The following is a 24,170-nucleotide window of genomic DNA, read 5'->3' as shown; positions in this document are numbered from 1 at the left end:
ATTTTTTAGTTTGGAAAACAGTTTTCTATTTTTAAAAACAAAAAACTATTTTTAAAAATAATTCCCAAATAAATTCTAATATTTTCTTCATTCTTATATTAAACTTTTTTAAATTATAAGTTCCTTTAACAAAATGAACCAAATAAGTACAAAAACACCATAATTTAGGTTTTCAACATCCAATCCAAACAAAAACCAAAAATTGTTTTGATAATTTCAACTTACAAAGAAGAAAAGTTCAGGAGCATGTAATAAGTTATCTTGACCTTGGTTTGGGTTGACTTAGGAAGCCCAGCCCATTCTGCATGATGGCATAGCAACCACTGTCTACATCTTGCTTTGAAATCATATGAGGATTGCTGACTTTTCAATTTAAATTTTTAATTGGATTGCTATAATTGTTAGGTTTTTTGAGTGGCATATGCATACAAAATTCTCATATTTGCCTGCAACTCAGAGGGAGAGAGAGAGAGAGAGAGAGAGAAGCCCTATATCTCATTTTGACCTTTAAACAAATTTTTGTTCCTCAATTAAGTGACTATCTCTAGTCCTATTTTACTAACATCATACCCTTCATTGCTTATATTGCATTAGCAGCAAAGAATTTTCACCTTCTCTCTAATAACCCATTAAGCTCACATAAGTAAGGGTGGTCACATGACCACCTAATTTCTAAAATCTCCCAAATCTTACAATATTTAAGGATTTTGATTAGGGTTTTTTTAGTTTGCTACATGTCTAGCTAGTAGTGGGTTAAGATTCTGGTAATCCAAGGCATGCATGGAATGGTATGTGTTCTTTGTTCCCCTTGCTGTAGTTTGGTTATGGAAGCCAAAGTAAATGAGATTCTCAAAATTCTTTTGCATAGATGATTAGGGAAAAGGTTTTCTTCATTTGATTTAGAAGAGAAGTATTGTTGTGCTTTGCTTATTATGTTGTTTGTTCATAGAAAATATATCAAATGGGCATGTAAACAGACTACTTATTTTTAAATTGGTAATATTGTGGTCTCCAAATCCCTAAGAAAACCACTTTCTTCTAGAAACCCAATTCAATTTCTAGATATATATCATATTGAATTTTTTTTATATTTACATTATTGCCCGGATATTTTTGTTTTCTTCATTAAGTGTTTGGATTCCATCTAGAAATGGGAATATATTCTTAGATATGTGTTAACTAAAGATTTCCATTACATGTGTGGTTACATGTTTGTATCCATGGGATGGTAATTTTTTAAACCCAAAAGCCAAAACCTATTGGGATAAATTTAGTCTTTATTTGAAAAGTACTTTCGAAAACAGTTTTGAAAAACAAATTTTAAAAACAATTCTTAAAAATTATTCTTTAATATTTTATAAAACAAAAATTGTTTAAGAACATAAAATTATTCTTGAAATGTGTTTTAAAAATAATTTTTATATACAATATATTGCTTTTAATCATTTTCTGTATTTATATAATTATTTTTTAAAACAATTTATAGAAAATAACTAAAAACAACTAAAAATATTTTCTAAAAACATGTAGTTTCCTAGTTGTCAAATGTTTTTTTGCATTTTTTTTTCTTTCTAAAGAATAAAAATCTATTTTTGATAACAGTTACCAAACCGGGGTTTAGCATTTTATATTTGCTTCCCTTTGTTTTCCAATAAAACGAACAATGTTTAATCTTTTCCATCTTTTAACAAATTAACCTATTAGCAATCATTTTTACTCTATTCCTAGGGAGGGTTCTTTTGAATTCCTCTCTAAAAAAACAACCCATACATGCATGCATAAATTGTTAGTGGGACAAATTGAAAATCATTTGGGAACTATTAAGGACAAATTAAAAAGAAAGATGGATGGTATTCATAAGGCACTAAGGAGCCCTAAGATGTTTGTTCTTATCAATACATGTTTTTCAAGTTCTTGTAATCAATTTAAATGTGCAACCCTTTTGCGGGATTGACAAAACAATGGGGTTTTAGGCAAATGTAAGCAAATAATTACAATCATAAAAGGGTATGATTAGTGTTTAAATGGATGGCATTACTATTGTTTTTTAATCATCAAATAGTCTTATTTATATTTTGGAGATAAAAAAAAAAAAAATTGTTCTTCGATCTTTGGCTATGAGCAGTTTTTAAGCTTAACTATAAGCTTCTTTTTCTCAAGTTTAATCCTCTTGTTTTTTATAGACATGAATATGACCATATTTTATGTTGATTTAAAGTTGTTTTTTTTTTTTTTGGGCTATTCTAATTTCTCCATGTGACAATTTTTTTTAAATTGATTGTCACTTTTAAGTTGACTTGTAATAGAATTTTCTTCCTCGGTGTTATTTGGTAAAACCCAATATTTATTATTTAATGATTTAAGTTGATTTTAAATTAAATTATTTTTAAGTTGTTAACTTAAAACTTGTTATTTGATTCTGACTTTAAGTATTAAAGTTATTTAATAAAATTAATTTAAAATTTATTATAAATCATCAAATTGACATATTTATACTCGTAAATTATAATTAGGACAAAAGAGGATAAGTAATAATGGAATTCGTTGAGTAGTAAAAGAGATCATGAAAGTAATTAAAGCAAATAATGGTAAAAAATAAGTTAACTATTTTTACTCATTACTTAAAGTTATTTTTTACTTTTAAGCTATATCATTAAGTTATTTTACTAAATATACTAAATTTACTTAATAGCTTAAATTAAGTTATTAAGTCACTTTAAGTTATTAAGTTCTTTTTATCAAATACTCACTAAGAGCAATTTTTTTACGTTAAGTATAAGCTTAATTTCCTATGTTTAATTCTCACATTTTTTATATGAATATAACCATATTTTTAATGATTTTTTCCTATTTTAATATTTCTGCATGACAAATTTTTTAATTTGACTATCACCTTACTTTACCCTCATTAAGAGGGGATTTCTGAGGTTATCATAAGCTATTTTTCCATGTTCAAGGCTCATATTTTTTTTTTAAATATGATCATATTTTTAGGAATTTCATTTTTTTTTTATCATTTTAATGAACCCATATGAAAAATAAATAAATAAATAGATTAACTACCATCACATTTTTCTCTTCATGCAAGCGTGGCTGCTTTAGTCCAAAATTTGTCCTAAATATGACTATAGTTTTTGGTTCATTTTGTTATCACTTTAGTGCTTCCATATTACTATTTTTCAAGTTGACAATCATCATGTTTTTCTCTCTATTAAAAGTAATTTTTTATTTTGTCTAAATTTTTTTTTTAATTTCTCTTTTAAGAATTATAGAAAAATAAGAGAAATCAATTGTGTAAGGCATAATTATTTTACATGGAAAACCACTCATAAAGCCCCTCAAAGATTTTATAGATATAAAAATTATAAGATCAAAAACCATGGAACTATAATCCACTAAATATGAAGAAAATGTATACAGATTTATCTGTTGATTGCTATGGAAGGAATTACATCTCAGAACTTACATTTAATCTTACGTCCATGACACATTATCTTCATGCTCATTCGTGGATTCATCAATATCTTGAGGGAATACAAATCTCTCTTATGAACCTAAGAAAAAGAATCATGAGCTTTATGAGATTTTTGGGTCAAGCATAAAGAATAATTTCTTAAAATTTAGGTGCAGGAGTTCTTGATAGAACCCCTTCAATATGCATATATTAGAGAACATAATGGACTTAGAATCAATTTTGAAATCATATTTTACCAAAAAAAAAAAGAAATAGGAAACTAAATAATCTTTTTAAAAAAATAGAAAATTTTCATATTTCACCAAAAAAAAAACAATTAGAAACTTAAGAATTTTAAAAATATTTCATACTTTAGAAAGATTTCATATTTTCATACAAAAATACATAAAGTATTAAACCAAAATGGATGAACAAAATTATCAACTTAATTTAAATAGTCTAATCCACTAGCAGAAACCAAAAATATGAAAGAGAAAAAAAAATACATGACAATGCACAAAATCAAGGGCAAACACAACATTCCTAATTTCTATCTAAAATTTCGAATTTTATTTTTTCATTCCCCTCAAGACTTATAACAATCCAAGAATAAAGCACATAGAATGCTCACACAATAAAAGTTCAATCCAATGAAAACAAAGAAAAATCATCACACCTTTGCATTTGAAGAAGTTTTGCAATCAAAACATGAAAAAGAAATCAATCATAAAGGTATACAAATCTTTATCTTTTTTTTATCATGACACCAATATGGAATCTTCTCCTTAGGTTTGCATTCATTATAGAGGTGACTTGTTTCTTAATCTTTTCAAAGTGACTATAAATAGTCTTCATTATAATCCAAAGAGATAGATGGGAAGGAAAACTAAGATGTACACCTATGAGTATACTGTGGAGTTAAATTAGAATCACTTCCCACCAAAAAAAAGCTTAAAGATAATGTTAGAAAGTTTAAATGGGAAATAAACATGCCAATAAGGAATAAAAGGGATCCATTGTTAATGAAATTGACTATGTGAAATGAAAGGGTTATAAATAAATCACTTGATTAAAGAAGGAAAGTGATACAAAAATTTATCCAATTATTGTTCAAGGGGTTCAATATATTTAACTAAAAATAATATTTCCTTATCAAAAAAAGTGATTTTTCATATACTTATATAAAAATAATCATAAAATAAAAACCCTCTAAAATAATTCAAGTTTTATACACTTGCGGATAAAAAAATTAAGATAGTAAAAAATAGTACATATATTATTAAAAGAGAGTATCTGAATTGTCAAATATAATATCATTAATCAAAAAGTGTATGAAATGTTAATTATTTTTAAATGATTGCTTGAAATTTGTATTTTATAAATACGGATTTCTATTTTGTGGTTTTTTTCATATGGTATATGGAAATACACTTTTTCCTTCTTTTTTAAAAAAAAAAATCTATTTTTTAGAAATGTTCCAAAAGAATATATATTTGTGAAAATGTGTCCAAGTCCAAAGTTTATTCTTATATTAATATTTGATTACCATAAAATTCTCAAAAACTAAGCATCTACAAAAATTCCCATGAATTGAATAAAATAGCTAAAAAAAAAAAATTGAAATTGATATCTTGACATGAGATGCTCTACTTGAGTCAACATGATTGAAATACAATCACTATTCTTGTCCAAAGTGAGAAGGAATCTAGTGATTGACGTTGTTTTCAAATGGTGAATATTTGATGAGATCTTGACTTGCCTTATATCTCTTTTGTTTGTGTTTTTTTAGTATCCTCATCTTTGGCTAAATTTTGGAGAAAAAATTGGTTTTGCTTTTTATCTTTATCATGAACAAAATTTCTATTCCAACTCGGACTCGATTCAATTATGGAAATTAAGGCAAAAATAAAAAAAAAAAAAAAGAGAAAATTTTCAAAAGAAAATCAATAATTTATAAAATTTAATCTGGATTCATTTTTACGATACTAAAAACTGTTAAAAAATACCTTTTATGTATATTTGATTAATTTTATGGAAATGAGCTCATGAAAGTAAAAAAAAAAAATGTTGTTTCTTGTAAAAGTTTTATTTTGATTTACATAAAATGTTTTGATAAAATTTTTATAACACCAATTTTACCCTTTAAAAATTATAATTTTAGCTTCAATTTCAACCTTTAACTAAAAAAAAAAAAGTTATTCCAAATCGGACTTTAGTAGCACATCAAAATATGTTTTTTTAATAGCATTAAGAATATATGTATATGTAGCCTTGTTGATGGGGTATCTGCAAAAAAGGTATTTTGAAAATTTTATATTTCTCTTTTTCAAGGCAATGATTATTTATTTTTTTAAGTGATTAATTAAATAAAAATTCCAAAAAAAAATTCCTCTTTTAAAGGCAAAATAAGTAAAAAAGAAAGGAAGGAAGAGCTAAAGAAGGAAACAAGATTCTAATGCAAGAACAACAAATCATGTCATCAATAAACTATGCACAAAATCAAGACCATCCTTTTCCTTTGCTTGAGAATTAGAGTCTCCCTTTTCTTGGGACCAATTCTTTAATTCAGAGGGTATTTTAATAGATGGATTTGGATAAAGTAGAGAGTGAGCATAATTACTTAGTTAGAAATACCTCACAAATATTCCCTAACATGTAATGACTTTGAATACCTTAAAAAAGAAAGGATGCTCCAAGTGACTTTTGCCCAACAAGAAAAATATGCCCTAAGAAACTTGACCACACTTTGAAAAGTAGATTTTTCTCAATCAAACCCACATAACATAACAAGACTTAAAGTGGCAAATGCCCCTTTTTTCTAGTTGAGTCCCAGCTATAGGAATAGGCATAGGGGATAGGAATAGGATCCTGTTCTTGAGGGGGTAGGCTTCTAATACAAAATTCAAAAAGATGAAACATATTGAATCTTTTATATGACTTGGAGCAAGAGAAGCTTGATGGGTGTCCCACAAATCTAGAGAAACAAGTGACTGAAAGCAAATTAAACAGATTTTGACAAGAACCCATTAACATATTTTTGGCCATGTTTCAACTTTGTTCCATTCTCATTCCATCCTTTCTTTTTTTTTTTTTTCTAATTTCCTTGTTTGCCTTTCCACTCTATTCCACAGTTTTATGCTTCTTTTCAACTTCAAATAAAGGTGGAAATGATTGGATGGGAAAGCAGGTCCCACACCACCCTCCAGCCATGCTATCCAATCACTTTAGGATATGGTGGTTCTCCTGTCAGACTGCTTATCTTAGGGGGAGAATTTGGACCACTTTTTCCTCATGGAATTCCATGATGGCTTCAAAATTAATTATATTTGTGTCAACTCATTTAATTGATTTATTCAGTGGATGGTATTTGGATTTGGATTGAAACTTTGAACATGAATACTATTCTAACATATGTTATTTTATCATGCTTAGTAAACATGATCATGAATTAGCAGACTTGATTATCCTTCATATTGATATAATTATAATTTTTATTAAAAGAAAAAAACCTGATAGAATTATAAAAGATTTTATGTTCAAATTGAATAATTTGTCATGACCCCTAGATTGGTAATTTGGTCAGAACTACTCATATGATAAACATTCTCGAACCCAAAGCATGTTGAGCCCAATGTTAGGTTGAACCCCATTCCTACTAGTTTATTTGGAATCAAGTAGCCCACATTTCAATTATTGGGCTTGGCCCCCCTAACTCCATTTCATCATTTATAACTTCTTCTAGGAATATCTGGTACCTTCAACTTCATGATTGTGTTCGCACAACATCCTTATGCACTCATTCCATATGTTAGACATAATTGTTGTATTCGACGGTTCCCTATTCAGTGTTATGCACGGTTCCTTGATAACTTGTCTTTCGTACGTCAAAGACTAAAAAATTTTAGCAGAGATTTGAAAAAGTGTATGCCTTGCTACCCAAAAAAGACATGTTAAGCCAGAAATGCAACAGAGCATTATTTTGGATTGGATTTATAGATTCAAAATATTTAAAGATAATATAAATATTATTTAAAGATGATGATGATCATCATAATAATAATAACCCAAAACAAAAATTTGCAAATACAAAAGGATATATTGGATTTAGAGCCATAATACCAAGCCCACACCTCTGGCCCAAATTCCAACACAAAATGGGCTGCATTCCTAGCTGGAAATAGTTTCCACATTCAAGAAATAAAGCATAAGGCCATTAGATAGTGGGTCAGACCGAGTGAGTGAACAATTGGACATTAATTTCCAACATATTGAAACCTAATCATTGTTTTCTTGTGTCTCAAGGAAATTAATTTATCCCCATATAAGTAACCAAAAAAAAAAACACACACACACACACAACAGAAAGATAACTAGAGAAAAAAGGACATTTCTCTGATTTTATTGAAGTAGTCCAAGGTGCAAGACCCATTGCTACAAAAAAAAGAAAAAAAAGAATAAAGAACCCTAGAAAGGGAAGCAGCAGACAACTTCAATGAGAGAGAGGACCAGTGGGAATGCCCACAGGCCGCACAAGAATTGATGGCAATTTTAACTGGTTGAAAAGAAAAAAAAAACAAATTTACAGGAGTCACACTAACCAAAATATGTCTACGTTCTCTCTGCTTGCAGGGAAGGTTCTCCTGCCAAAGACGAAAAACACCCCCGGCCTGAGAACCCCAAGAATCACCATCCGTGCAGGTCTGCCCAATTTCAGGTCCTGCACAAAAGAATATAAATTTCTTTCCTTCTAAAAGTTGGTTAATTTCAGTCGCTGCTCCCCGGAATCAAATTCTTTTTGCTTTACCCGTGTTGTTAGAACCCCATTAGAGAAAACAAAGTTAGCAAAGTCAGGCCCTAGAAGACACTCCAGAGGCAGGCCAACCAGATTTCTGAATCATTTTCTGATCTTCAATCCAACCTGCTCTCCCATCCTAGAAATGATGGACCTCTGACTTTTAGACGCTTCGGCCCAATCTCTATAGACGGTGGTTCTCTCATTGTCTTTCCCAAATCATGAAACCTATCCTTCCTGTGGTGTTCTCTCTGTCTACTCATTGCTTCCTCATTTGCCATCTTCTTAAATTTAATGGAGATTGGCATGGTGGTTCCTGCAGAGAACCTGTCTCTTGGAACATTATCAGTGCTTCGCTTGGAATGATGAGAGCTGGAGCTAAAACTTCGGTTCTGTTCAGTAGTCATTGAGCACTCTGATAAAGGCAATTGCCCACATCTTCCTTGAGGCTGGAGTTTCTTCAGTCGTTTAAGCCCCTGCATATATCATGAATATGATGAGTAACACACTTTACCCGTCAGAATTCAAGATCAGTATATTAAAAAAAATAAAAAATGATTAGTGCTAACACTTCAGTAGAGCATTAAACAATCAAAAACAGAGTAAGAACATAAAAAAGAAGCAAACTATGAGGTTTGAACTAGAAGGATCTGGGGCTAACAAATAGTAGTAGATAAATTGTACTAGAAAGTTTCTTCATAGAAACTTTTAATTGAGTCCACAAAATGCAGATACAAGTTCACGAATGGAAAAAAACTGATACCAAGTTCTACCTCTTCCCAAAGATTATACACAAATGTGGCAAACTTTAGCAAATCTACATGATGCAGATACAAATGCACAAACAGAACAGAGAACATTAACAATGTGGCCTCCATCATAACACATCACATTGAACTTTGGTGGACATGATTAAACCACATTAGAGGATTTTGCCTAATCCTGTTGTCAACTGATGTTACACATGATCAAACCACATTAGATGATTTTGCCTAATCTTGTTGTCAACTGATATTACCTCCAACTTGATGAGGATGAATCTCTAAAATATACACCAAGAAAAGGAATTTGCATTAGCTGCAATTAAAGTAGAATTAGTATTACTTAAAATTAAATTATGATTAATATTAATTGGAATTAAATTAAAATTAGTATTAGTTGGAAGTAAAGTAAGATTAGTATTTGTTAGAATCAAATTAGAATTAGCTAATTAGGTTATAAGATAATTAGAATTAGAGTCATAATAGGTTATTAGAATCCTAATAAACTTTGAATATTATAATAAGAATTAAAGTCATAATAGGTTATTAGAATCTTAGTAGACTTTGAATTTTTTAGAGAAACCTATAAATAAGGCTAATCAGTTTAACTTAAAAAATGAATTGATTGATATTAATAATATTATGTTTTTTCATTGCAATTGTTGCAATTATGAGACTCCATTGATTTTCTTCTAGTTGAGACTCCTAGAAGGCCTTAGTGAGACTCTAAGGTTTCCATCTTTACTTGGTCGTCTCTACTTTCTCTCTATTTTTTCACAATAAACTTTATTCCTTGTTCCTCTTCTTACACTCGAAAAATAAAAACCCTAGCCCACTTACTTTGAGTGTAGGCAACCATCTTAGGGTTGTCCTACATCACAACTTCTCTTACAAACGCGTTAATTTCTTATTCCATCAACTTTTTTTTTTTTCCTTTTGCACTGCACTCCCTATGTTAATAATCCTTGCTTTGGAGACACTGTTTGAACATTATGCGGCTAAACTGCCAAACATTCAATACTATACAGCACAGCAAGATCTATAGCAGCCTTATAAAACTTGTGCATTTAACTTGGTAGGTATTCTAGGACTATATGCAAAAACACTGCTCCATTCATCCTCTAGTTCTATAGGTCAAATTATCTCTAATCTCCATATCTTATACAAGATAATAAAAATGGCCACTTCCAGTTATGCCACCAATATTCACTGTTCCCTCATTTTCCATTCTAGTTGCAGTCCATATATTTTGTGTTCCACTCTTGCTTAAACTTTAACCTTTATATTCTAAATGCATGATTTTAAGTTAGGTGAACACCTAATCTTGTTTGGTGAACCAAACCATACTGGCAGCAAATACCATAAGACCATCAGTCTAGCAATTAACATTCAAATGAATACCAATCGCAAACCACGTTATTTGTGTAAATGGAAGTATCCTCTAAAACCCCAAACTGATAAGTTGAAAAATGCAACCATCTGCCTGGTTACAAGTTCCACAATGTTCCATTTCCATCCATCCACAAATGCAATACTGAAAAGTCATGCTGAAAATCAAAACTTAATTATTATGGACAGTATTGTTCAGAACATGGATAGCAACATCTGCCACGGAACACACAATGGGACCTGGCACATGGTACATCACTTACTGCATCATAAGATATGCTGGAGATAGGCTTGCTAAGATGATGAAATCAGAAGATGATCAACAAAAAGAAATTATAGTGTGATAGACACCCCAGGAAAACCTATAGGCCACAACTCACATAAAGGGACTAAGGACCAAAGCATTGCCCTGATGCCTTAATTGGCATGATACTTGCAACTCCCTAGTAGGATAAGGGAAAAAAGGGATTAAAGAACCATAATCTTGTTGTAAACTGGGAAATAAAGGGAGACCAAAAGGCCTGGAAAGACCATTAAATAACTAGAATTATCACCATTATATTCTTTGCCTAACTCATTTTATACACTTCTCACCCACTAGTTACCTTAGATTAACTACACCTAACATGAGGGGCAATCCAAGATAGAGAGTATAGTACATTCTCAACCTTCCTTGCTTGTCTCGAACATTTTTCATCTTAACCAAAGAAGATATACATTATGGCGCTCTATATATGGACGCCACTACTGCATCTACTTCACAGCATCAGGCAGCGGAACTAAAATAGATCAAATTAGAAAGGGAAGGATATTAATTCAGCTCTTAGACTTCCCCCTCACAAGCAGCTACCTATCAATCAATAAACTATACAAAAAATATTATGCAAGTTTCTCCAACCCAACCCACACAATGAGAAAAAGATTGCAAGGTAGTCAAGGCAACTTGAAAACCATTCAGAATTAAAACACAAGGCGAGGTTTATAGATTAGATATAGGAATTAGATAAAGTAGGATAAGAATATTGTTAGAGATTAGGAATAATCTAAACCACAACAACTGTAATTGAGTCCTCAATGTTTTCCAATCTTTTTTTTCTTTTTATTTTTCTTTTTCTCCCTCTCTACCTCCCCCCTCCCTAGAAGAGAATAAGTTTGAGCCATTAATCTTTGATCCTAGAATGAAAACAGAGTACCATACCCATGATTAGTTTCTAACCTAAAACAGGGTTTTAAAAAATGCAGCATTTGCTGATGGAACAGCTGCAAGACATAATCAGGGAAACTCAGAAATTACTAGGATTGCTTTTAGATTTTCAAGAAATGGAAGCAACAAAAATCTCAACAGACATCCTCCACATAAAATCCAGAAGGCAGTTCCATTTTTATTTTTTTCCTTCTCCCCAATGGAAAATTTTATCGTGCAACCCCCTTAATGGAACAGAAACCTTTGACAGGTGTTTAATCTACCAATCCCAGATTCCAGAATATAATTGTTGACACATTGTGAAAGAGGTAGAAACAATCAGAAGGATATCCATGTCTCAGCCCCTCTTAAAATACATCATGATAGCACAGTAAATATTAAATAAAACAGCAGATTGCCAGAGGGTCAGTCTGAAATAAAATATCTCCTTCTCCATGTGCAAGTCTGAAGTATAATGAGATTACAGGGGACTGGTGGACATATTTTCAAATTTGACTTCCTAGAGCTACTGCTTTGTGATGTCTTTTTTTCTAACAAAGAAACGTGATGTGAGTGCATTACTAATTTACATTAGACATCCAGGAGGGTCTCCTGTGTGTACATGTGTGCGCATGCATGTGTAAGAGAGGGACAGACACTATCAACTTTTGTAAACTTCCAAGAATTAGGTTCAGATCCAAACGAGCAAAACTTACCAACTCCTAGAATTAAGCATAAATCAGATCATAATATCACATGGTACTGTTAATAGAAAACTACAGATTGCAAAGTGAAAATGAGCAATGCATAAATATGACACAAAGAACAATAGGCAGATGTTCATAATTAGGCAGTAACGGTTACATTTGACAAGTTAGACCTATATCACATATCAAAAAATTTAGTTCAGAAAGAATTCTGGAACTAACCTGATGATCAAAATGCTTAACAGATGAGGCATCATTTGCATTTCTTTTCTCCACCTTAACAGAAGAACGGCGTTTAACCCTGAATATTTCTGAATCAGAATCATCACTGTCTTGATCTACGATAGGCTTAACCTCTGATCCATGAAAATTTTGATGGGTACTCAAGCATTCATCACATGATAGAGAGGATAGACAAGATTCATGTATATTTTGGGATATATCTTCAGAAAACTTTCTAGAAACATGATCTCCTAAGTTAAACTTAGCATCCCCCTGTACCTGGTTGGGAAAATATAGAAATCAAAAGTTGTACATCAGTTGACTACAAATTTGAAGTACAGTTGATCTACTTCAAGACTCTTAGTGCAGAAAAACTTAAGTAATGCCAGAGAATAAAACAATAAAACAGGGGATAAACAACATATGGAACTCAGAGAGCTAAATCTTACATTCCTGGGTATGGAAGAGCTCTCAACTGGTTTTAGAAAAGAGCAAAGAGTTGATGCAGCACAAGAAAGGGAAGCATCTGACATTTCAGTTCTAAAATATTCTCTCCCACTGTTGAAAGGAGGCTGGCTAGGAGCAGTCTGCTCTAGCTCCGGTGACTCATCCTGGGTAGCTACTGGAATCCCAGGGACCAGTCCAAAGTCTATCTACAATAAGGATAGTATCCATCCTCTTCAGAAATTAAGAACATATCTGACAGAGGAGATATGTCATCATCACTTTTAGCATGTAGAATCTCCTGAAATATTTCTTCCTCCTGCTCAAACCTCTTAGCTGCAGCTTCCATTTCTGAAATGTCTTCCCTCAAAGAGAGGGTATGATTATGATTGCTCCCACATGGTAACTTAAGCGAGTTAACATCTGGATTCAGAAATCAAGAATATAAGAAAGAATGGAAGTGACATAAAAGATCCACCAAACAAAAGGGAAAAGAAAAGACCAACATCATCTTAAAGCTAGAAATTGGATTATACCATGGCGAAGGCACACAGGATGCAAGTAACAGTTGCAGTTAAGATATGCAACATAGCAGTCACGTTTGCATAGGCTGCAGAGAACAGTTCCACCAGAATTTGGAAATATTGCTGTACATGCCCTTGATTTCATTAAAGCCCAGCGAGCATTGTGCTGGAACCGCATCAGATTCACAAAAGAAAGCTTCATGGAATGTTGAGATGCCAAGTCAGTAGATGAATAATCTGGGTCTTCAAGTTCTAAACTCGTATAGAGAAGCATTGCTTCTTTGCACAGGAGTTCCTCATGAGGAAGGAGAGGCATCCTGTTAAGAAGTGCATATCGTCGGCTCGCAACTGCCCCTAGTGGGAACCAATCACCAATCGCAAAGTTTACTGCCTCACCACAATTGAAACCTAAAATTTTTAAAAACAAACAATTAGAATTTATACAATTCTGATACAGTAATAATGCAAAATAAGAATACGCATAAAAGTAATCAATGGCAGATCTGATTGACAATATTTCATTTGCTTCCAACCTGTAGGACAAAACAAAAAGAAATAACTTACCATGACTGAATCCAGCATGATATGCTCTAGGAAAGGTGATTACAAATTCCCCTGGCTTTTGCACAGCCTTGTAGACAGGAACATCATGTTCTAACAAAATATTTGGAGGAAACAAAGTAGTTTTGCCCAAAAGCACATCAAAAGCTCCATCCTCTCCATCAGCTGATAGAATATCACGTGTATACACATGTTCCCTAACCACCTTTTCAAATTCCAAAGCCGCATGACCTGGAATGCCATACCAAGTCTTCGATGCCCCACAGTGATGATAATTGATACTGCAAGCAAAGAGAGTAAAAAGGTAAACATTTGAGCATATGAACAACAAATATCATTAGAATGAACAGAACTCAAATTAGTCTAACATATACCTATACAAGTAATGATCCTCCACATGCCAAGCAAACATACTAAATAGCATTCCAATGTAAAGCATGGGATCAGTTACTCCCTGAAATAAACCAATGTAAGTCAGAAAGAGCACAAAATAAAAAATAAAATAAAATCACAATTCAACTAAAGAAATATTGTCCCAGTACCGGAATTTCAGATTCTAGAAGACGTAAAATAGACTTGGGCAGCCGGGAAAGTTTCTGAAACCACAAGAGGAGAACAGGACAGATGAGAAAAGTTCAAGAATATCATGAAACTAATTCCAAATAATGGTAATAACTTTATTCCAGAATGCATCTATACATCTAGTAAAAAACAGAAGGGTAAATTTAAAAGACAAAAACAAACAGGTTGAAGAAAGAAAGAAAGAAAGAAAGAAAGAAGTTTTTGTATTAAGAGCAGCTTTAAACACTAAACATAAATCAAGCATGCCAAGGACAAATGTTGTAAAATCAACAAGGATATCATATTCGGGGACAAAGTAAATAATTGTAAAAACCAGGAATAGCATGCTACTTCCAAAAGGCACAGCAAAAGATGATAAAATGCTGAAAAAATAACACATAAATAAAATGTCCTCTAAGTCAGAGAATCATGGTTATCTGTATTTCCTTTCCTAAGAATTTTCTCATCCCTACAATGACAGCTAGGAATTTATCCCAACTGTGGGTAAAGCAAATCCAACTAATAAAGGCTCACCCCTCTACCATACACCACTTAAATACTGGGGAGGCTTGAACATGAGCCCTTTGGTTCATTGCCGGAGGTCAGTATTGCCAATCTAGGGCATGCAGTTATAATATCATTCTATGTCTCTCCTTGTCTTGAATTCAAAAGCTACTCAGATGGTTATAGTGTTGTATCACCACTAAAAAGTGCTAGAAAGGGTTATATGCCACCATCTCTGACGTTTGAATTAAGGAAAAGAACCTCTAGAAAGCAGAGTAAAAATAGTGAATCAACACCTTTAAATTCCATTTGCTTTTTCCGAGCTGATCATTGGGGGAAGATGAAAAGGCACTACCATCAACATCACATGCATATTCAACTGTTTCTGTCTTTCCACAAGCTATTTCATGCCAAAATTCTTTTTCCAAGTACGAGGAAGGAAGACATCCAGCACTACAATATCTACGAGCAAAAACCTTGTTCGCCATTTTCTCGAAATCACGAAATGTATAATTTCTGAAAAATCATGTTCACATTCAAATACAGAAGAATAATTAAGTAAAAAATTTACATTTCCACTTAATAAGAAACGAACCTTCCACTCATGAAAAAGGTGACTTTGTCATCACTATCCCACTCAGCAAGACGAAGAGGTTGTACTCTTGTTGTAAACTTGAAACCCATTTTCTCCTTCATCAATACAACCCCAGCAGGTACAGAAGCACTCAAAGGGGAAATAATTTTGCATATACCTGAAAGTTGATAGAGTAGAACAAGGAGAGAAGTTAGTGCAAACTCAATTCAAGTGATTAGAAGGCCATCAAACCACCAAAGTTAAGATCTTCAGAAATGAAGAAGATAAATTGGAGCAACCATAAAGACTATATGCATACAGACATATAAACATACATACATATAAACATACATACATACATACATACATTTTTAACAATGCAAAACAATGGTCATGAAATCCTACCAGAACCATAATTCAATGCAATGCAGTTGAAGACATTACCATATTTTGAAGCTTCTGGAGCTATCTTATGCAAATAAACCAGTGGGTCCTCAAAATCCTCCTTTGTTGGACGGTAAACAGGGCATTCTGGAATTTTATCAATCCATTCTAGATCAGTTGTATCAAACTTATCCACCTTACGCTTTGAAAAGGCATCCTTCTCATTTAGAGCACCACTGGATCTATAAAATGAATCTGTATTACCATGTAATCTCACACCACATGATGATGAAGGTCTTAAAGCATCTCCTCCACTTCTAGTCATCATGTTACTGACACTTACAGTCTGATCGGCAGTTCTTGATTTCATTCGCTGAAGCCGTTTGTGCCTCAGAAATTCTAACCCATTTTTAGCCTCTCTAGACAAACAAACCCTTCCTTCCACCTGTTAAAAAATTGAAGCAACAAAAAGGAAAAAAAGTTAGCTGATGTCTAATGGAAAAGATGACCTGATCCATATATAAGGCTACAACATTCTGTTCAACATTCTCAAGTTATCAGTGTGAAGAACAATAATACTTATCTAAACAGAGAGTAGGCAACTGTAGTTAAAATTTCATATCACATGTTGTCTTAATCAACAATACATTCTTATCACAGTATTATTTTTTGGTATCATGTGTCTCTAAATACACATATCATTCTTTTTGTCTTCTGACTTATTGCAGTACTAGTGGTTTAAACTCAGACTACATAAAAAAATTAAACAATCATCCGATCCCATATATTAAGTGCCTGACAATAGAATAGATTTGATACTTAAGTTTCCAAGTTCCCAGAAGGATCAGTGCTTTATAACCACCATCCACAATCAAGATTTTTTTCAAGGGATAAGATATGTTAAGTTTCATAACCGGGAAATGCATCCAACCATCCACCTAAACACTGATCTGGAGGAAGGATATCACCATTCAACATTCAACAATCTTACAAATATACTGAGGTGAAAGAGCTTCACCCTAGTTCAACCCATGCCACCTCCCCAATCAGGCACAGCTGCATATCATGATACGACAAGGCCAGTGGTAGAGAATAAAATGCTCATTTCAAAGTCATTTCTCCAGCAAGTATTAATAGATGTATGACTTTGCCATTGAAGCTTCTTAAAAGAAGAGAGATTTCTTGATTAATTAGCATGGGTTGTGAATCAGACTGGCAAACGAACTTAAGAAGCGATCAATATTTAATGTGAAGCATCAGCATCATTTTCCAGACACATTATAGCAGTAAGTTGTTCCCCAGATAAACTCCGTAACTGTCACCACACCAAGATGTTATGCATTAATCCACTAGAAATCTGTTGGTTCAAGATGAAGGACAGGTCATCTTATCTGCAGATCTTTCAACTAGAACCCTAGTGATTCCAAAACATCTGTAAGGCATTGGAGCAGAAGAGAAACATGGTTGTCCAAGGCACCAAATCCAAAGACAAATAAACGATTCCTTATCCTACATTAAATTCATTTGCAAAGAAACTGCATTCAAACAACCATCACAATGATCTCAATCTCCTTTAGATGGGATTAACTTCATTCATTCATTCAAACAACCATCTGATGCAACAGCGCACTCTAAGACATAATATCCTTCTCATGGCTAATGGCAGTAACATCACTCTCCTTTTGATGTCAGTTGCATTGAATTATGAATTAAACATTAGACTGAAGAATTAGCATTTTCAGAATTTCTGACATATCAAAATAAATTGAAGAATTAGGATTTTCAGAATCTCCAATACATCAAAATCAACTAACATGACCCAGTCAATCTTGGGTAAACCGTACCCATACCCATACATCTTCCTTCCTGAATTTAAATCCAGACTTCAAATTTCAAGAAAATTGCCTAAACCGCATGTAATCATCATCATATCAACCACAGACACATCACTGTAATCCAAGTCAATTGGATTCACATCCAATAATAAGCCCAAAACACCCATATCACAGTCCACATATTCTTCATTCCAAATTCTCAAAATTATCCAGATAAATTCAAAGAAAAGCCCGGTCAAACCAACCTCTGATGCACCAGGACAATACAGTTATCAAATGGGCTTCCCCTGTTTCCAAGTTGAATTGTTGCTGTTTTGAATGGAACATTTGTCAAAATGAAGAAAGAAAGAAAAAAGGAGGGGTATTATCCCTTCCTTCCATTTTTCCTAAGGAAATGCTTACCATCTATAATTTAAACAACAAACTTCAAAAAATTAAAAAAATAAAATAATAATAATTATTGAAAAAGAGAGAGAGAGAGAGAAAGAAACATGGTGATCGCATTGTAATCTTCAGAATATAAACTCCATATATTTCTAAATCAAAATAAGAATAAATTAATCTGATGAGAGCTGTTACAAAAAATTTTTATTAAAAAAATTATATTTAAAAAGTGAGCCAAAACAATCAAAAAACAAACCAACGAAAATATGGAGAAAATTATTAAGCACTCAAACAATGTCTCAGATCTGAACAAGCGAGATGAAGAAAAAATGTATCAAACATTAAATAAAAATAAATTATCACAAGAATAAAATAATAATGGGAGAGAAAAAATCCAAAAGCCCCAATCACATACCATCTCATTCCGAAATCCTCCTCTGGACGGCTCCGTCTTCTCTCTTTCACCAAAACAAGAAAAAACCGAAACGAAAATCAGGAAAACCAAACCCTAGTTCACGATCTCCGTCACGAACAATCAACAACGAACCTTTGCCGACAACCAGGTCCGCCACATTCTCGCCAACCACCACGAGCGCGAAAGAACCGAGTCAGACTCAGAGATCCGAAGGCTTCCTGGACCGAGCCACGAACCCGGCCAAAAAAATCCAGAAAAGAAGACAATGAGAGAAGCGCAGAATTTTCCGGCGAGTTAGCAGCCTCGCCGCCGGAGATAAAAGCGGTTTCCCGGCTAGAAAGGGAGGTTTTCCGGGCGAATAAGAGAGAGAAAAAGGGGAGAGGAACAGTAGATGGAATAGAGAAAGAAGGCTTTGAAAACGGAAAAAGAGGAAAGAGAGGATGATTTATAGTTTTATACTCAAAAATAAATAAATATTAATTTATATTATTAATGCTTTAATGGAAAAACAACGGGTTGTTAATTTTTATTTAAATAAATTTTTTAATATTATTTGAAAATTATTAAAGGTAAGAAGTGTGAAGGAAAAGAAAGTGGTTGTTGTTAGGTGGTTCAACCAAACGCTTTGCCGCCAAAAACGCGTTTTACCCCGGCATCCTGTTTGTTTTTCGCAACATTGTCATCCCGAAAATGCCCCGCGGAACTCCGTAAAAAAGCGCTGGCGCTCCGCTTTCGGAGCGCGTTTTCGACAATTCGTGAGACGGTGTTCTCGAAGCGCTGTTCTGGTCAGAGATGTGAAACTGGCTAAAATCGAGGAGTTATCAGGAGTCACGCGCGTTGATGGAATTCTCCGTGGTCCAAACAGATCCAACCGTGTATCCGTGCTGTCTAACTTTCAACGTCAGAACAGAATCTTCAGGTGCGTGTGCGTGGACGCTCCAAGTGCTGAGTGGGACTGGATTATGTTTCACCTACCTTCCGGTTAGTTAGGTTTATGGTTGAAAAGACAGCAACGTCCCCGGTTGGTTGCGTTTTGGAGAGAAGAGGGTGAGGGCAAGTTTGGGATTTTTTGATCGGGACGCACCAAAAGAACACTTCCGTAATGCAGGCGAGGTTCCTAAAAAGACAGGCGGGCAGGGACGGGGTGGGCGTGAAGGCGAAACGTGGACCAATGGCAGAGGAGGGAAGTACACGTGGCAGCAGAAACGTACAGCAGTTTTGGGGGGTTGGTATTTTTTTACTGTGTGCGTACCGCGGGAAATGGGCAAAACTGCCAGAACGGAAATAGCTGGCGGTTACATCAGGTTTCACGCCCAATATGACCGGCCAGCTTTTGGCTTTCACGAGAACCACTACGCTCAGTCACGCCACCCTGCTTCCCGGTTGCCAGTAACTCCCACTTCTCTCTCTTCCTCCCATTGGCCGCTCCTCTTTTTAGCTTTTGTTACGCGGAGGTTGGTCTAATCATTAGCTTTCAACAGTCAGCGAAAACGAAGCTTTGAAGACAAAAAATCAGAAATGTGTGCCTATTTAGCTATTTCCATTTCTTCTCTCCTTTTTCTAGCTCTTTTGTTGGTTGGTTTTCTTCTTCTTCTTTTTTCCTCAAGTTTATTGTAATGCTGGCTCGGCGGCTCCAGTCGACTTGGTGTCGGCTCAATTTTCTCCCTTTCTTCGCATTGTTGGCGGAAAATGGAAAGAAACCTTGTGGGTTTGGACAGTGAGCACCAAATGACAAAAGATTCCTTTTTTATATTTTAAGTAACTGCCATTGCCAATGAATGACCCTTTACTCAACCCTTCCAATTAGCTTCTCCGCTTCCCGTTGACTGCACCCCAGGGTCGTCCATATCAAGGGCGCTCCCGTACTTTCAGGCGACTCCACCCTCCACTTGTCCCACATCGGTTGCAGGCGTTGCTTAGCTTTTAATGAGCCGCGACTGCGGATACCAATACCATTCCCTTTCTGGAAACTTCGGGCGAAATCACGGAACTGCCCCTGCCTCTTCCCCGGGTATGTTTGGGGTACAATCTGTCCTTTTCTTGGACCCCTTACCAAAAGCAGGGCGAAAGAGATTCTCCCACATGATGGATCGACTCCTGACCGTCGGATGCTGCCACACACAAAGGCTTCCAGCTTCAGCTTCAGCTTCCAACAAGACCAATAAAGAGTAGATTACTAGATTTACATTTCCAAAGGCACAAGTACAAGAAGTGAATTGTTGAGGCAAGTGGGCATACGACTTTATTGAGACCAAAAATGAAATAAAGGAATAGATTACTGAAAATAGACCCAATTATGAGTATGGATCAAGGTTAGTATATAAATAATGGAATGTCACCAAAAGCATATAATATAACCGAAAATAGAAATTTAATGCGGAAGGTTTAACAGCGACGTGGGTGTCACAAATTGCTCATTTGGAGAATGTGTGGGGCCACACACTCAATTAGCACATGCTGAGTTGACCCACTTACTCCTCAAGTTGGTAAACCAGAATACTCACTCCCCTATTGTTTATTTTTTCTTCTCTACCTTTTGACATTCAATTACTTTTTTACTATTTCTAAAAGATTTTTTTCCATTATTATCATTCAATAAAATGGAAAAAGTATACCATAAGGAGATTCTCTGCCCATGTGCAAAATCTACAACGAGTATGTGATCTTTTCTATAAAAATAAATAAAATTAAAAATTAAAAAAAAAGGTATTTTTTAAATTCTATATTTGAAAGATAATTTTAGAAGAAGATTAAAAATATATATATTAAATAGTTTTTTACTTTTAAAAATAAAAAATTGTTTTAAAAATTCATAATACTACTATTTGATCGTTTTTTAAACAATTTTTTAAAATAAAAAATAAGTAAGAATTATTTTCACCAATTTTTAAAAAAAAATGAAAACGTGGGTATGCTTAAATATGTTTTTTGAAACTTGTTTTCAAAAACTGTTTTAAAATTAAAAAATAAAAAATAATTTTTTAAAAAACAAGTTCTAAAAAATACGATCAAATTAGCCCTAAATTTGTGGCAGATTTTTTTTTAATCCTTTTTTGTAGTTCAAAATTCAATGAATGTAAGACTTTTAGAAATTACTTTAAATGCAAATGCTCTAATCATCCCTATGTCTCAACTTGGCTTTTAAAACTTCCCATCAAATTCAATTTGAGAATAAAAAATATTAAGGAGTCTTTCCCTCTCGGTGTCACATTCCTAGTGGCTGCTTCCTTAAGGAATCTTATTAAATCACCCAATCCAATCCCATCAAGACACCCCATTTAACTATTCAATCATGGAGCCTTATCATAACTCCCCCACCTACTATTTTTATCCACATCCACTATCCATAAAAATAAAATAAAATAAATAAAAATTATGGAATCTTGGCTTATAGTAAGTAGCTTTACATAATCAATTCAAAGGTATATACAAGAAATTTGTATAGTAAAGTGACCCAATAGTCAAGCAATAAGGGTGAAAATAAAAATAAAAAAATAAAGGAAAGTTGGTGATCCAAAACAATATTGCATCAGTGGGGAAGTGAAGTCTAATCAGAGTGATGCAGTGTTGTCTCTAGGATTAGGACAATGCCGTACAAGAGGTGGTTGCATCATTTATGTGTCACTACAAGCTGAAAAGTGAAGGATTAAAGTTAATTTCAAAAGTTCGAAGTAGGCTTAGTCCTTAAGGAAATTAAGCCTACTTTAGACATAATACTTTATCCTCACACCCAAAGTGGCTCCATTCTTTCTTTTTTTTCTTTTTTCTTTTTTTAAAAAAAATGATTTCATATATTCATGACATTGAATTTGTAAAAATGTATAATTAAATTTGTTAGAATGTAATGAAAATTATATACTAAGAGAGAATTTTAAGGCTGGTTTATAATAATTTTTTATTTTCTTGGCTTAAATTAGAAGTAGAATTAGAACTTAATACCCTGTTCGATAATGTTTTATACAATAAAAGTGTGTTTTGAAATATTTTTAATATTTTTAAAAATAATTTTTGTATCTAATCTTTTATTTTAATCTATAATTAATTTTTAAAATGATTCTTAAAAAATAATTAAAAAATGTTCTCTCAAAGCTCTTTACAAAAAATAGATTTATGGTAGTCAAACCTATTTTCTTGTTTTCCTTTTTAAGAGTAGAAAATTGTTTTTGAAAGTAGTATTCAAACAAACTCTAAATGATAAATTTTAAAGTACAATATAAATATTATAAAAATATTTACTAAAAATATTTATTGTAGAAGTTAAAATAAATTTTTATAAATAGTTTCATATTTTATATTTTTATATTAAATTAATTTTTCAAGTGAAAAAAGTCTTTTAATAAATTTAATGGGGAAAGTACAAAAGTTGAAATTAAAAACTGACAGAAATAGTGTCTTGATGAGAAAGAAGAACTTTTTTTTTTTATTTCTAATATAAAGAAAACTTTTATTAATGATGGATGTCAGATTCAAGTTTGGAAAAATCAGCTATCAGAATGGGGCATAGTGCATTGGTAATGAGTAAGGTGGCATTAGACCAAATTATTAAGTACTAAATTGAAATGGACTGGACAACAACCCAAACCTCTACTAAAAGATTAATCTCCTATGCTCCAATGAAGTTGAGATACCCAAACTTTGGAATAAAAATGGTATGTTCATATTAATTTCTAGAAATAATTGGTTCAAAGAAATGAAATTCCTTTCCATGTTTTTGTTTGAAGAGTAATCAATTTTTTTACATAAATACCCTTAATTATTTCAAGTATTTACAATATGTTTTAAAAGAAATGACTATTTTTATAATAATAATAATAATAATAAGGGTATTTTTGTTAAAATGAGACCAAAAAATAATAAGGGATTAGATTTTCAAATTTGAGTTTGCAATTACCTTTTAATCAAATAACCCTAATTTCTACCCATCTTCCATTTAAGTAGCTACAATCCTATTATTTTTATATGTTAATTTTATTTATATTCCTTCATGCCTAAATTTATTTAGAACCCATTTGGTAGTTATTTAAAAAAAAACGTTATTAGGTTAAAATATATATATATATATATATATATATATATTTAAAAATCTTTTGATTTTCAAAATAAATTAAAAGCAATTTCATACATATGAAAATACTTTTTCAAAGTGGGAAATGTTTTGACACTTTGACATAAATATTTCTAAGTTTAAAGGATTTTTTTTATATATATAATAAACATATCATAATTTTCATGTTAAACTCTTTATTAAATCCAAAACTCTTTTTTAATTTGAGAAAGAGATTTCCATTTGTTAGTTAATCCAAACAAGACCTTAACATCCAAATAAAGGTATTCTATGGCATATTTCTGGTCTGGCAAACTTTCCATGGCATACCATAAATGCAACCATCTTTTCAATAAACTTTCATAAATAGGCAGTATATATATGGTGTCTAAATTATTGGCCTGGTTAGGATAAGTTGACTTGTAGCTTTCT

General features: G+C 32.7%; 1 pseudogene; it reads right to left on the bottom strand.

Moving 5' to 3' along the window:
* Nucleotides 1-8,163: 8,163 nt before the first annotated feature.
* Nucleotides 8,164-19,115, bottom strand: LOC117933986 (annotated as a pseudogene).
* Between the last annotated feature and the right edge of the window lie 5,055 nt (nucleotides 19,116-24,170).

The sequence above is a fragment of the Vitis riparia genome, chromosome 2, assembly GCF_004353265.1.
Source record: "Vitis riparia cultivar Riparia Gloire de Montpellier isolate 1030 chromosome 2, EGFV_Vit.rip_1.0, whole genome shotgun sequence".
Taxonomy (NCBI): Eukaryota; Viridiplantae; Streptophyta; class Magnoliopsida; order Vitales; family Vitaceae; genus Vitis; species Vitis riparia.
Note: the sequence above shows the minus strand (reverse complement) of the source record. Positions and strands in the feature narration are given on the sequence as shown.